Here is a 13,898-nt window from a genome sequence, read left to right as displayed (position 1 = left end):
AGCCCGAGTCATGCATGGCTTGTTCCTCCCGACTAAGCGGTTCTGTCCGAAGTGTAACGCGCAGATGTCAAAAATGTCCGCTGGGCGAGAAAACTTGTCAATTTTCATCAAAACCCAAATTGTTGGAAAGATACAGCGGGCCTGAAAGCATCTGTGGAAGGAAATACATGGTTTACTTAAGAGTCCGTGAGGCACTTCTTCAAAACGTTCGTTTGTCAACTTTGCTCGAACATGTTTGCATATGCTGCCGTACGCAGGCTCTCCTCACCGCATTTCTGCACTCCTCTTTATGCAGTAATCATTCAGTCTGAAATGAAAACAGCCTTGTGGAAATCCTATCCAATAGCCTCGGATAGACTGCATCAAACCACGCTATCCACATGTAGCCTCTGCTCCCCTGACCTTTTCCCTTTCTTCTGGTCCACACTTCTGCAACGAGAGGGTTCAGGAAATTAGGGATTTTTAACACTTCAATCGATCGCCTTGTTTTATTTCTGTGCTGAAAGCTGACCATGAAAATTCAAGGTTTTTTTTTTGTATTTTACATGGGGCCGCCTGCGTCCGTGGATGCTGCAGCTGCTCTAAGCCTTCATCTCTGAAGAGGGATCAAGAAGGACTTCAAATGCAGAGAGCGACATGTGAGGATTAAGAAACGTTGCAACTGACAAGTTTATTTACGTTGCTGAGTGGAAATGAATAAAAGACACGTCTTCCTTTACCGGTTACATGTGAAGTTTTGTATCCGACAATATCACTTGGTTTGTGTGGATTATGGAAATGGAGCAGGGAGTGTGGCTGCAGGAGATAGGCGTCTGAAGCAGATGGACGACTGGAATTCCTTGCGAATTCTTTGCGAGACTGTGCGAGTGACAAAATGAGGGAAACGGCCGAGGAAGAATCATCTGTGCCTCTGGGCAACGCGAAGATCTGACGCCATGTAGCGATTTTCAAGAAAGAAGATGCATCTTGTTCAAACCGGTGGAAGTTAATTGTCTGCATTGTGCAGGCAAACTTTGTAACTATCGCTTCAAAGTGAAAATCTCAGTTCAAATTGAAATATCACTAGCTCCCTTGGAAAACAGCAGCCGCCCTCTCCTCGTTAGTATAGTGGTGCGTATCCCCGCCTGTCACGCGGGAGATCGGGGTTCAATTCCCCGACGAGGAGACAAGTCGTTGCTCGCATTGTGCGAGGTGGAACGCGTGCTCATGATTTTGATTCGCAATCTGGTTTTCATTTCCACATGGTGATTGACCTACAGAGCATCTACACAGCAAAACGGACAGAAGGCAGATTTGACAAAATATACCATGAGTAAATTTTCTGGACAGTTCTGGTTCTCAATATCACCTGTGATCAACGGCCATTTCCGCCATCATTTTGTCTTCTTCCACCTTGTGAGCGTCGAAACGTTTACCCAAAATAACTCATCTCCATTTGTATCCATAGCACTTTACTTAAAAATGAGACTTTCGAGACGGTGGCAGCACAAGTTTTAAAAGATTTTGCGATAATCTCTGAGACCGACGTACTTCACATCCCGTCCACGATTGAGCATCCTGGGCTAACTGACGACGATGCCTTCCAGGCAGGTCCACAGCTCAACATCGCCTGTACCCGATGCTGCTCAAGCCTGAAGTAGGCTTGTGATGGCCAGAGTGTTAACCGAAATGAACGCAACGCGTTTCGGTTAGCTCCAACCTGGCAAACTCAGTAAATGAAGAACATTTGAAGGCAGGCAAATTTCCATTACTTGCAATGAATAGGAAAAATAAAATCTTATTTCAGGAGATACTCATTCAATCGCACTTCCCCCTTCTTTAAATTGATTCCTGAATTTGTAAATTACTTAAGGTATGTGAACACTTCCCTTGAGCACATAAAAAATCAAACCGAAGGAAACAGCAACCTTGCATGTAGTCTCCTCTAAAGGGACAAGATAATCATGCGTAAAAACAAAGTTTCGCCAAAAATCCCCTGGTTCTCTCAGCATCGCCTCAAATCTTTGCCGCCTGGAAACTCACAAAACTGCAAATGTACTGCTGAATGCCAAAATGTGCCTGGATTTTCAGTCCCGCTCTATAACCTCTTCTGAATATACTGAGTTTAAAGCTGAGATAAGCTATTGGATTTCAGCTTTGCCAGCAGCCCGAGTCATGCATGGCTTGTTCCTCCCAACTAAGAGGTTCTGCCCCAAGTGCGACGTGCAGATGTAAAAAATGAAGACTGGGCGAGAAAACCGGTCAATTTTCACAGAAACCCAAATTGTTGGAAAGATTCAGCGGGCCTGAAAACATCTGTGGAGGGAAATAAATGGTTTCCTTTTTGGTATTTCTTCAAAACGCTCATTTGTCAACATTGTTGGAATATGTTTGCATTTATTGCCGTACGCAGGCTATCCTCACCGCATTTCTGCACTCCTCTTTAGGCAGTTAACATTCAGTCTGAAATGAAAACAGCCTTGTGGAAATCCTATCCAATAGTCTCGGATACACTGCATCAAAACACGCTATCCACATGTAGCCTCTGCTGCCCTGACCTCATCGCCTTCTTCTGGTCCACACTTCTGCAACGACAGGGTTCAAGTAATTTGGGATTTTTAACACTTCGATCGAGCGCCTTGTTTTATTTCTGTGCTGAAAGCTGACCATGAGAATTCAAGCGTTTTGTGATCCATTTTACATGGCGCCGCTTGCGTCCGTGGATCCTGCAGCTGCTCTAAGCCTTTATCTCTGAAGAGGGACCAAGAAGGACTTAAAATACAGAGAGCGACAGCCGGGGATTAGGAAACGTTGCAACTGACAAGTTTACTTACGTTGCTGAGTGGAAATGAAAGAAGACACGTCTTCCTTTACCGGTTACATGTGAAGTTTTGTATCCGACACTATGAGTTGGTTTGTGTGGATTATGGAAATGGAGCGGGGAGTGTGACTGCAGGAGATAGGCGTCTGAAGCAGATGGACGACTGGAATTCCTTGAGAATTCTTTGCGAGACTGTGCGAGTGACAAAATGAGGGAAACAGCCGGGGAAGAAGCATCTGTGCCTCGGGGCAACGGGAAGAACTGACGCTATGTAGCGATTTTCTAGGAAAAAGATGTATTCCGTTCAAACGGATGAAACTTAATTGTCTGCATTGTGCAGGGAAACTGTGTAACTATCGCTTCAAAATGAAAATCTCACTGCAAATTAGAATATCACTAGCTAACTTGGATAGCATCAGCCGCCCTTTCCTAGTTATTATAGTGGTAGGTATCCGCGCCTGTCACGCGGCAGGCCGGGGTTCAATTCCCCGACGGGGAGACAAGTCTTTGCTCGCATTGTGCGATGTGGAACGCGTGCTCACGCTTTTGATTCGCAAACAGGTTTTCATTTCCACATGGCGATGGATCTAAAGAGCATCTACACAGCAAAACGGACAGAAGGCAGATTTGACAAAATATACCATGAGCAAATTTTCTGGACAGTTCCGCTTATCAATATCTCCTGTGATCAACGGCCATTTCCGCCATCATTCTATCTTCTTCCACCTTGTGAGCGTCGCAACGTTCACCCAAAATAACGCATCGCCATGTGTATTCTTCGCACTTTACTAAAAAAAAACAGACATTAGAGTCGACGACAGCACAAGCCGTAAAAGATTTTGCGGAAATCGCTGAGGCCGAAATACTTCCCATCCCGCCCCCGATTGAGCATCCAGGGCTAACTCACGACGAAATCTTCCAGGCAGGGACACAGCTGCACATCGCCTGTATCCGCTGCTGCTCAAGCCTGAAATAGGCTTGTGATGGCCAGAGTGTCAACTGAAATGTACGCAATGCGTTTCGGTGAGCTCCAAACTGGCAAACTCAGTAAAGAAAGAACATTTGAACGCACGCTAATTTCCATTACTTGCAATGAATAGGAAAAATATAATCTTATTTCAAGAGAAACTCATTTAATCGCACTCCCACCTTCTTTAAAGTCATTCCTGAATTTGTAAATTATTTATGGTATGTGAACACTTCCCTTGAGCACATAAAAATTCAAACCAAAGGAAACAACGACCTTGCATGGTCTCTCCTCTAATGGCCAAGATAATCATCCGCAAAAACAATGTTTCGCCAAAAATCCCCTGGTTCTGTCAGCAACACATCACATCATTGCCGCCTGGAAACTCACAAAACGGCAACTAAAGTGCTGGCTGCCAAAATGTGCTTGGATTTTCAACTCCGCTCTATAACCTCTTCTGAATACACTGAGCATAAACCTGAGATAAACTATTCGATTCCAGCTTTGTGTTTCGGTGAGCTCCAAACTGGCAAACTCACTAAAGGAATAACTTTTGAAGGCACTCAAACTTCCATTACTTCCAATAGATAGGAAAAATAATATCTTATTTCAGGAGATACTCATTCAATCGTACTTCCCCCTTCTTTCACGTCATTCCTCAATTTGTACATTACTTATGGTTTGTGAACTCTTCCCTTCAGCACATAAAAATTCAAGCCGAAGGAAACAACAACCTTGCATACAGTCTCCTCAAAGGGCAAGGTAATCTTTCGTAAAAACAAAGTTTCGCCAAGTATCCCCTGGTTCTGTCAGCAACGCATCACATCTTGGCCGCCTGGTAACTCACCCTCTCTATACTCTTCAGAATAAATTGTGTTAAAAGTAGAGATAAACTATTTGAATTGGCATTTGCATGCAGCCCGAGTCATGCATGGCCTGTGCCACGCAAGTAAGACTTTCCCTCTGAAGTGTCAAATTGCCAGCTGGGTGAGACAACAGGTCATTTATCTCAAATGAAAAATTGCTGGTAAATATCATAGGGCCTGACAGCATCTGTCGAGAACAAGAGACGGCTGGAGCTCGAAGAAAGGACAGGAGCTCAGCGGGGGTGGGACAGGAACTCGAGTGCAGCAGACCAGAGATCAAGTACTGGGTCAAATGCTCAAGGTGGTTTCCGGAGCTCGAGGGAGGGACCGAGTGAGGGACGGACGGAGGTTGGGAAGCTGCTGAGATCGGGAGTAAGGACAGGGGTTCGGGAGCTGGGGAAATGAGCTTGTGGGGAATGTTGTGGAGGGCTAGTGGTTCGGCGACAGGAAGTCGGGAGAGGGTGACACGAGCTCAGTGTAAGTGGGAGTGCAGCTCGGGGATCAGGAGAGCAGGAGCTCGGCGAGTGTGTTTTAGGAGCTGGGGCAGCGGGAGGCAACAGTGGACGGGGAGGGGGAGAGGAGCTCAGGTGGAGGTGTACAGCAACTCAGGGGGAGGGGTACGGGAGCTGAGGGGGAGGGGAACAGGAGCGTAGGGGGAGGGGACAGGAGCGCAGGGGGAGGGGACAGGAGCTCAGGGGGAGGGGAACAGGAGCGCAGGGGGAGGGGACACAAGCGCAGGGGGAGGGGAACAGGAGCGCAGAGAGAGGGGAACGGGAGCTCAGGGGGAGGGGGAACAGGAGCGCAGGGGGAGGGGACAGAACCGCAGGGGGAGGGGAACAGGAGCGCAGAGAGAGGGGAACGGGAGCTCAGGGGGAGGGGGAACAGGAGCGCAGGGGGAGGGGACACAAGCGCAGGGGGAGGGGAACAGGAGCGCAGGGGGAGGGGACACAAGCGCAGGGGGAGGGGAACAGGAGCGCAGAGAGAGGGGAACAGGAGCTCAGGGGGAGGGGAACAGGAGCGCAGAGAGAGGGGAACAGGAGCTCAGGGGGAGGGGAACAGGAGCGCAGAGAGAGGGGAACAGGAGCTCAGGGGGAGGGGAACAGGAGCGCAGGGGGAGCGGAACAGGAGCGCAGGGGGAGGGGACAGAAGCTCATGGGGATGAGGACAGGAGTTCAGGTTGGAGGGGACAAGAACTCAGCGGGAATGTAGAGGAACCCAGGGGCAGGGGAGAGGAACTCAGGTGGAGGGGAACAGGAGTTCAGTGCTGAAGGGAACAGGAGCTCAGGGGGAGGGCAACAGGAGCCCAGGGAGAGGAACAGGAGCTCATTGGGAGGGGAACAGGAGCTCAGCGGACGGAACAGGAGCTCATCGGAGGAATCAGGAGCTCTTGTAGAGGTCAGAGGATCTCTGGTGGAGGGGACAGGAGCTCAGGGGGAGGGGACAGGAACTCAGGGGACGGGGACAGGAGCTCAGGGAAGGGATCAGGAGCTCATGGGGGGGGGGGGGGCGGTGGGGGACAGAAGATCAGGGGGAGGGGTCTGCATTTGTGGGAAGGGGCACAGGAGCTCAAGAGGGTGGCACAGGAGCTCGGGCGGGGAAAGGAGCTCAGTGTAGGAGGGTTCAGGAGTTCAGGTGGAGGGGTCTGGAGCTCTGTTCGAGGGGACTGGAGCTCACGTGGAGGTGTCAGGATTTCAGGTGGAGGGGACTGGAGTTCAGGTGGAAGGATCAGAAGATCAAGTGGGGTGCTCAGGCTCTCAAGTGGTGTGGACAGGAGCTGGGCTGGAGCTCGGGAGAGGAGACGGGAGCTCGCGGAGAGGGGAACAGGTGCTCAGGTGGAGGGGACTGGAGCTCGCAAGGGGGCAGCAGGAGCTCAATGGGAGTAAAACAGGATCTTTAAGAAGGTTGTTCGACTTTGGAAATCTCAGTCTTAGAAAACAGTGCAGGCAGAGTCATTGGATACTTTCAGGCAGAGGTACACACGCCAAGGTCCCTTTCTTCCTCAGAACTTCCTAGTGTCATGCCATTCATTGAATACTTGTTAAAGTATTCCTTCCAAAGTGTATTACCTCAGACTTTTCAGGGCTAAATTCCATCTGCCACTTATCTGCCCAGTTGACCATCCCAAATATATCTTCCTATAGCCGAAGACACTCAATCTTACTGTTAACCACCCGGCCAATCTTTGTTTCATCCTCAAAGTTACTAATCCTACCACCCACATAGTCATCCATACCGTTTATATAAATGACGAATAAGAGGGGAACCAGCAAAGTTCCCTGTGGTACGCCACTGGACACTGGCCTCCTGTCACTGACGCAGCCAACTTTCATCACCCTCTGTCTTCTTCAACCAAGCCAATTTTAATCCACTTTATCATATTATCCTTTATCCAATGTGTCATCTTTATACGTATTCCATGTGGGACCTTGTCAAAGGCTTTGCTGAAATCCATATAAACACCATCAACTGAACGATCCTCATCTACACACCTGTTCACCTCCACAAAAACTTCAGTCAAATTGTTAGGCATGGCCTCCCTCTGACAAATCCGTGCTGACCATCCCTGATCAGATCTTGCCCCCTCCAAGTGGAGATAGATTCTCTTATACAGAATTTTCTCCAATAGCTTCCCGAGCACTGACATGTGGCTCACTGGCCTGTAGTTCCCTGGCTTATCTCTACAACCGTTCTTAAATAGCGGAAACACATTAGCTGTTCTCCAATTCAATAGCATCTCCCTTGTAACCAGAGAGCCATTAAAACTTTGGGTCAGAGCCCATGTGTTCTCTTCACGTGCCTCCCTCTGCAATCTGGGACACAAATAATCTGGACCTGGAGATCTGTCGATTTTTAAGCCAGCCAATACCTCCAATACCTTGTCACTCCCTATATCAATATCAGATGAACACTGAGTACAGATGGTGAGCGGCACTCTTTGGTCAGTAAGAGATACCCTGGGTTTCTCGGTCCCCAGGTGAACTTTGAGTAAAGATGGTGAGGGACACTCGATGGTCAGTGCGAGATATCCTGGGCTATCTCAGTCCCCAGGTAAAGATTTGTGCTGAATAACTTTCTGTTATTGCTGATTCAACATAAAAAGTAACCATTTAAAGTGGAATAAATTAATACTAAATTCATAAATAAATAGGTTGCTTGACATAATCATTATTTTAATGATACATTAGACAAACGGAGTAATATATTTACCGACCAATTAAAATGCTGAAATTAGCAAATGCCAATTTAGATACAGGCTCTGAATGGAAACATAATTAAATTAGGAAGGTGTGATATTAAAAAAGCATATCGGTAACTGATGATTAGAATGTACAAATCTATAAACATTAGAATTATAGTCAAAAGGAAAATGCACCAAATAGAAACAATGTCGATATGTAACACTGATGTTTACAATAAATATCGGGTTATTTGTACAAATAATAATTATTTACAGTGATTAACATTAAGTGTTTTTACACTTGCCCTTCCTGATACGTATTAATGAGCAAGGTGTAAGTGGCATTGTTTCAAAGAATTGAGGAAAATAAAGAAGTTGGGAACATTGTGAACTATGAGGAGGATAGTGTAGAACTTGAAAAGGACATAGACAAGTTGGTGGAATGGGTGGACAACTGGCAGATGAAGTCTAATGTGGAGAAATGTGTAATGATTCATATTGATAGGAAGCGTGTGGGGAGAAAATATATCTTTAAGGGCCAGATTTTAAATGGGGTGTAGCAGCATAGGAATCTGGGTGTATGACACGTGTCATTGGATGTGGCAGGACAGTTTGACAGAGTGGTTAATAAAGCGAACTGTATCCTATGATTGATTAATGGGCGCACAGAATAAAAGAGCAAAGAGGTTATGGTGAATTTCTATAAGATACAAAAACAAAACCAAAATATTTTGGAAAAACTCAGCAGGCCTAACCGCATCTGAGGAAGAACCTAACTTCAGAGATTAGCTTAGCCATACGATTCGAAGCGTTAACTCTGTCTTTCTCTCGACAGATGTTGTCAGACATGCTAAGTTTTTCCACCGTTTTTGTTTTTGTCTCAGATTTCCAGAAGCTGCAATTTTTTGCATTCATTTTGTATCGAACACTAATTCAGCTTTGGCTGGTGTATTTCATCTCGTTCTGGACGGCACCCATTAAGAAAGATATGAAAGCATTGGAGAGAGCTGAAAAGATTCATGAGAATGGTTCCTGGGATGAGGAGCCTCAGTTAAGTGGATAGATTGGAGGAATTGGCCTTTTCATTGTAGAAAACGAGGGTGAGAGGTCATTTGAAAGAAGTATTCAAAATCATGAGGGTTTCTTGACAGAGTAGATAGAGAGAAGCTGTTCCCATTGGTGGAAGGAAAGAGAACAAGAGGGACACAGATTTAAGGCGATTGGTAAATGAAGCGGTGGAGACGTGAGGAGATACATTTTCACACAGTAAGTCTTTAAGGTCTGAATTGCAGTCTCTGAGAGTGCGGTACAGGCAGCTTCAATGGAAACATTCAAGAGGGAATTAGATTGTTATCGGAAAAGGAATAATGCACTGGGCTACAGAGAGAAGGTGATATGTAGAAGCGTTCGCTAATTTCACTCAAGAAATTCGGACTCCAATTTTTATATCAGGTCCCCTCATCCTCCATATCCGACCTCTCGGAAATAGATTCTTTCCACCTCATCCCCCTCCGGTCACAACTTTAAATTTTTGATCCAATCAGGCCCCCTTCTAAAAAGGGGCAACAAACTCAGTTTGTCTTAAATTACTTAATAATTTAACCCATGGAATCCAAGTTTCATTCTGGTAAATCTACATGACACTCCCTCCGAGGTCAATCTACCTTTCCTAAGGTGCGGTGCACAGAACTGCTCACAGTTACTCCGTGTGTGGTCTGACCAGGGCTTTAAGAATCTGACACATGACGTCTACAAACCTGTCGACCATTACTGCAGATATAAAGATCAACATCCCATTTGTCTTTTCGATTATTTTGTGAAACTGTTCATGACATGCGATAATCTGTGTAAAGGATCGCCAGGTCTCTTTGGGCCCCAACTCTTATTGGCTTTTCACCAATTAGAAATATCCCAATTTTATCCTTTTATTGGTCCTGAGTGTTTGAGCTCACATGAGGTAAGCCTCAAGCCCATTAGACACAGTGTTGTCCATTCAGTGAACAATCTATTTGTAATGTTATATGCCGTGTACACTGCTGACAATGGCTTATGTTCTTGTGTCCCAGGCACAGCAATGAAGCCGCCCGCAACAACATCATTAATTCCGCTTCTCTAGATAACTGCTTTAAATGACCATGGTGGAGTTTGAGGAAAATGTTACTCATGAAACCGGGAACCAGCAGTAGAGTCCTCATCTCACCTGGTGATATTCTGGGGAGTGAAACACAGAATTAGCATTGGAGAAAGTTCATAGAATAGGGAAAGGGGTTCGGGGATGTAATTCGAGAATGGGACGGTGGATTAATGAGTATATTGATTTATAGTGGATGAGCTCTACCTCCCGCCGTCACTGGAACACCAGCTGAGCTCTACATCTACAGCCAGAGGTGAATTCCACTTCATCATGTGCCGTTACAAAACACCAATTCATTCAATGCATCCTTTGATTTTTCATAGTTCAACTCCGAAACCACCAATGATTTAAATCACCGTTTTTTTCTGAGCAGCCTGTTCTCCTTTCGAGTTCCTTTCCCAGCCCTGCAATAGAGACACCCAGATAACATTCTCATACAGCCCCATTACTGAGTTCTGTATGCGGACAGGACAAACAACACACACACGACCGTGCCCAAACCCTCACCTTGTTATATAGGTCAATTCATATGCGACTGCTTACCAGGGTTTCCAAATGAGATTTCGCTGTGTAAGATGCAGTGGGGTCACCACTTGCGTCCTCCTTACTCGCAGGTGCAAGCTGCTGTGAGTGGTGTCTGTCTTTTATGACAACACCTCCAAGGCCGCCCATCACACGGAATTCACATGTGACCTTTGGCTGTGCTGTTTGGCTGAAACATTATCCTTCATCAATTATGTACATTGTGGCAACGGACATGCAAATTAAAGATCATTACTGATCGTAGCTGTGAAAACCAAACAAGGAAACATATCATCTGATACTTGGAACTGTTCCCCGCCATCCACCACACCCGCACCCCCCCGCCCTCCCCCCCGCCTCCCCGTATCATCGCAGGCCTTCAGTTGCCCATCATGAATTGTGTGGTGGGGGTGGGGGGTGGGGTGGGGGGCGGGGGTGCGGGTTGAAATTGGCACTGGGCCTGAACACTTTATGGTCCACATTGTGTAATGGCCTATGAAAATATTTTCCATCATGCTAGGGATGTGGACATCTCACCCTCGGCCGGCATTAATTAACCATCCCTAACTGCCCCTTGAGAAAGAGAAGGTGAGCACCTTTCAAACGGCCACGGTCCATCTGGCGTAGGTCCACCCACAGTGCTTTAGGGATGGTTTTCCAGGATTTTGACCAGCGACAATGAAGTAACCATCAAAATAATTCTCAAACAGGGTGGTGTGTGGCTTGGCGGGTAACTTGCTGGGGGCAGTGTTCCCATATCTTATTCTAGATGACGGAGGATGCACGTTTGGATGGTGTAGTCGAAGGAACTTTGCCGAGTAGGAATTTTAATGGGTACAGTTTTAGAGAGAGAATATTCAATGTATAAATTCTTGCAGCAATAGAAATCTGTTAGTGACTATCACTGACAATGCTTTTTGTACACATATTTCATGTTAAGTTCACATTCGCAAATCCCAGGGGAGCAATTTGAAATCAGACTCTCTGATTAGCAGCCCTGCAATGTAACTCTTTTCCTTCTCACTCGCAAAACCCCGATTGTCCATCGCTTGGTCCCTAATAATCTTCATCAATCCCTATTCTCACCAAATTTACAATCTATATCAATGACTTAATGACTGAGCGGAGTGTTCTGTGTCCAAGCCTGGTCACAACCCCAAGCTGGGTAGTAAGTTGTGCTCATCTTCGGCTGTCCCTCGATTCGAGAATAATGTCTCCTCGGATCGCCACTGCCTGCCGTGGGTCTTCATGTGCATGAAATAGCCGATTCTCGAGCCACAGAGCTTCGGGCACATGGGGCATGACGTCTCACCAGGCAGTGGGATCCGGGGAGTAGGATCTGCTTTCTTTCCTTCCCGTCCCTGCGCCGCTCCACCTCATCATTAACAATTGGAGACTCAAAGCGTGATACAAAATGATGGACACGTTGTCGCCATGTTGCCGGATTGGTAGTGAGCTCTTCCCAGTCATTAACGTCGATGCATTAACACTTGAAATGTGAGTCCTACAGGGTTTCGGTGAGAATTATACTTTTCCCTTTATCTCATCTTATTAGCTACTTGATATACTAAAAATCAAGGTGCACATCGATTGATGAGACATTGTTATCTGCATTGATGTTTTATTTTGCTTCTGTTCAATACGAGTCATTAATATTCGCTAATTCAGTGTCTGAGAATGTACCTGATGGTTCTGCCTCTGTCAAAAAAACTCACCTTGAAGGGTTAGTTCTAGATCCAGAAATTAGCCTGTTCACTGCTAAATTAATTCAAGACAAAGCTCTACCAAAAAAAAAAAACACACCTTTTTAAAAATACCTGGTGAGTTTAGCGTTCTCCTGTTCCTACTCTACTGTTCTTCAATGTCCGGTTCCGTGAGCTAACTCCAGGGTGCAGGGTAATTTTTCAGCTCCCCCCACCCACACTATGTGGCCATTGTCAATAATGAAGTTGTGTATGCACGCAGGCATATTGCAGAGCAGATGGCAATGCTGCACAACATGTATCAGGAACAGGAAAAGGTCAGCCTCTCAATGTTTGTGAAGTCACTGTGTTTGGCAGCAACTGTTGGGAACCAGAGCAATAGTTCAGCAGGTGAAATAAATGACTGGGAACTAGTGAATACAGCCAGTAGGACTAAGAGGAAGAGCAGGCAGGGAGAAACTACTGAACACAGTGGGAATGGGGGTCTGAAATGCATTGTCTTCAATGCGAGAAATATAACAGGCAAGGCCGATGAGCTTATGGCTTGGATTAGTACTTGGGCCTATGATGTTATTGCTTGACAGAGACTTGGTTGAAGGATGGACAGGATTAGCAGATAAACGTTCCAGGATTTAGATGTTTCAGGCAGAATAGAGAGGGATGTAGAAGAGGTGGGGTAGTTGCACTGATGGTTAAGGAGAATATCACAACTGTACGACAGGAGGACACCTCGGAGGGCTGATGCAGCGAGGCAACATGGTTAGAGCTCCGGAAAAGGAAACGTGCAGTCACAATGTTTGGGGTTTACTATAGGCCTCCCAATTGCCGATGGGAAATTGAGGCACATTTATATAGGCAGATTTTGGAAAGCAATAGGGTTGTTGTGGTGGGTGATTTTAACTTTCCATATATTGACTATGAATGACTTAGCGCTGGGGGTTTGGACGGTTTAGAATTTGTAATGCGCAACCATGAGAGCTTCCTGTGACAACATGTAGAAAGTACAACTAGGGAAGGGGCAATACTGGCCCTGATATTAGAAAATGAACCCGCCCAGGTGGTCGAAGATTCAGTAGGGGAGCATTTCCTGAAAAGTAAGCATAATTCAGTACGTTTCAAGGTACTGGTGGATAAGGATTGCAGGAGTCCTCGGATAAAGGTGATTAATTGGGGGAAGGCTTATTATAACAATATTAGGCAGGAACTGAGGAACCTGGACTGGAGGCGGATGTTTGAGGACAAATCAGAAACTGACATGTGGGGGGCTTTCAAACGTCAGTTGATAAGAATTCATGGACCGGCATGATGAACGATGAGTTTGGCAAGTTTCAGGAACCTTGGATAACGAAGGATATTGTGCGATTAGTCAAAAAGGAAAGGGAAGCATTCGGAAGGGCTAGAAAGCTGGGAACAGATGAAGCTTGTGGTGAATATAAAGAACGTAGGAAGAAACTTAAGCAAGGAGTCAGGAGGACAAAAATGTTTCATGAAAAGACATTGGCAACCAGGATTAAGGAAAATGCTAAGGTCTTTTATACATATGTAAAAAGAAAGAGGGTAACCTGGGAAAGGGTTGGCCAGCTCAGGGACAGAGGTGGGAATCCGTGTGTGGAGCCAGAAGAAATGAGAGAGATACTAAATGAATACTTCTCATCAGTATTCAACAAAGAGAAGGACTTAGCGTTCTATTTGTCGAGGGAAGAGTATATAGATAGCCTTGATCATGCT

At 46.0% G+C, this 13,898-nt stretch overlaps 1 protein-coding gene and 1 non-coding gene across 3 annotated transcripts in view; one reads left to right on the top strand and one right to left on the bottom strand.

Annotated features, from left to right (window-relative positions):
• Positions 1 to 13,898, bottom strand: part of LOC144672805 (C-type lectin domain family 17, member A-like) — a 198,878-nt gene that overhangs the window by 106,189 nt on the left and 78,791 nt on the right. The window lies entirely within an intron of this gene.
• trnad-guc (transfer RNA aspartic acid (anticodon GUC)) lies at positions 1,094 to 1,165 on the top strand. Its single transcript has one exon. It is a non-coding gene; the product is annotated as a tRNA-Asp (tRNA).

The sequence above is a fragment of the Cetorhinus maximus genome, unplaced genomic scaffold, assembly GCF_964194155.1.
Source record: "Cetorhinus maximus unplaced genomic scaffold, sCetMax3.hap1.1 HAP1_SCAFFOLD_44, whole genome shotgun sequence".
In the NCBI taxonomy this organism is placed as follows: domain Eukaryota; kingdom Metazoa; phylum Chordata; class Chondrichthyes; order Lamniformes; family Cetorhinidae; genus Cetorhinus; species Cetorhinus maximus.
The sequence above is the reverse complement of the archived record's forward strand: the minus strand, read 5'-3'. Positions and strand labels throughout refer to the sequence as shown.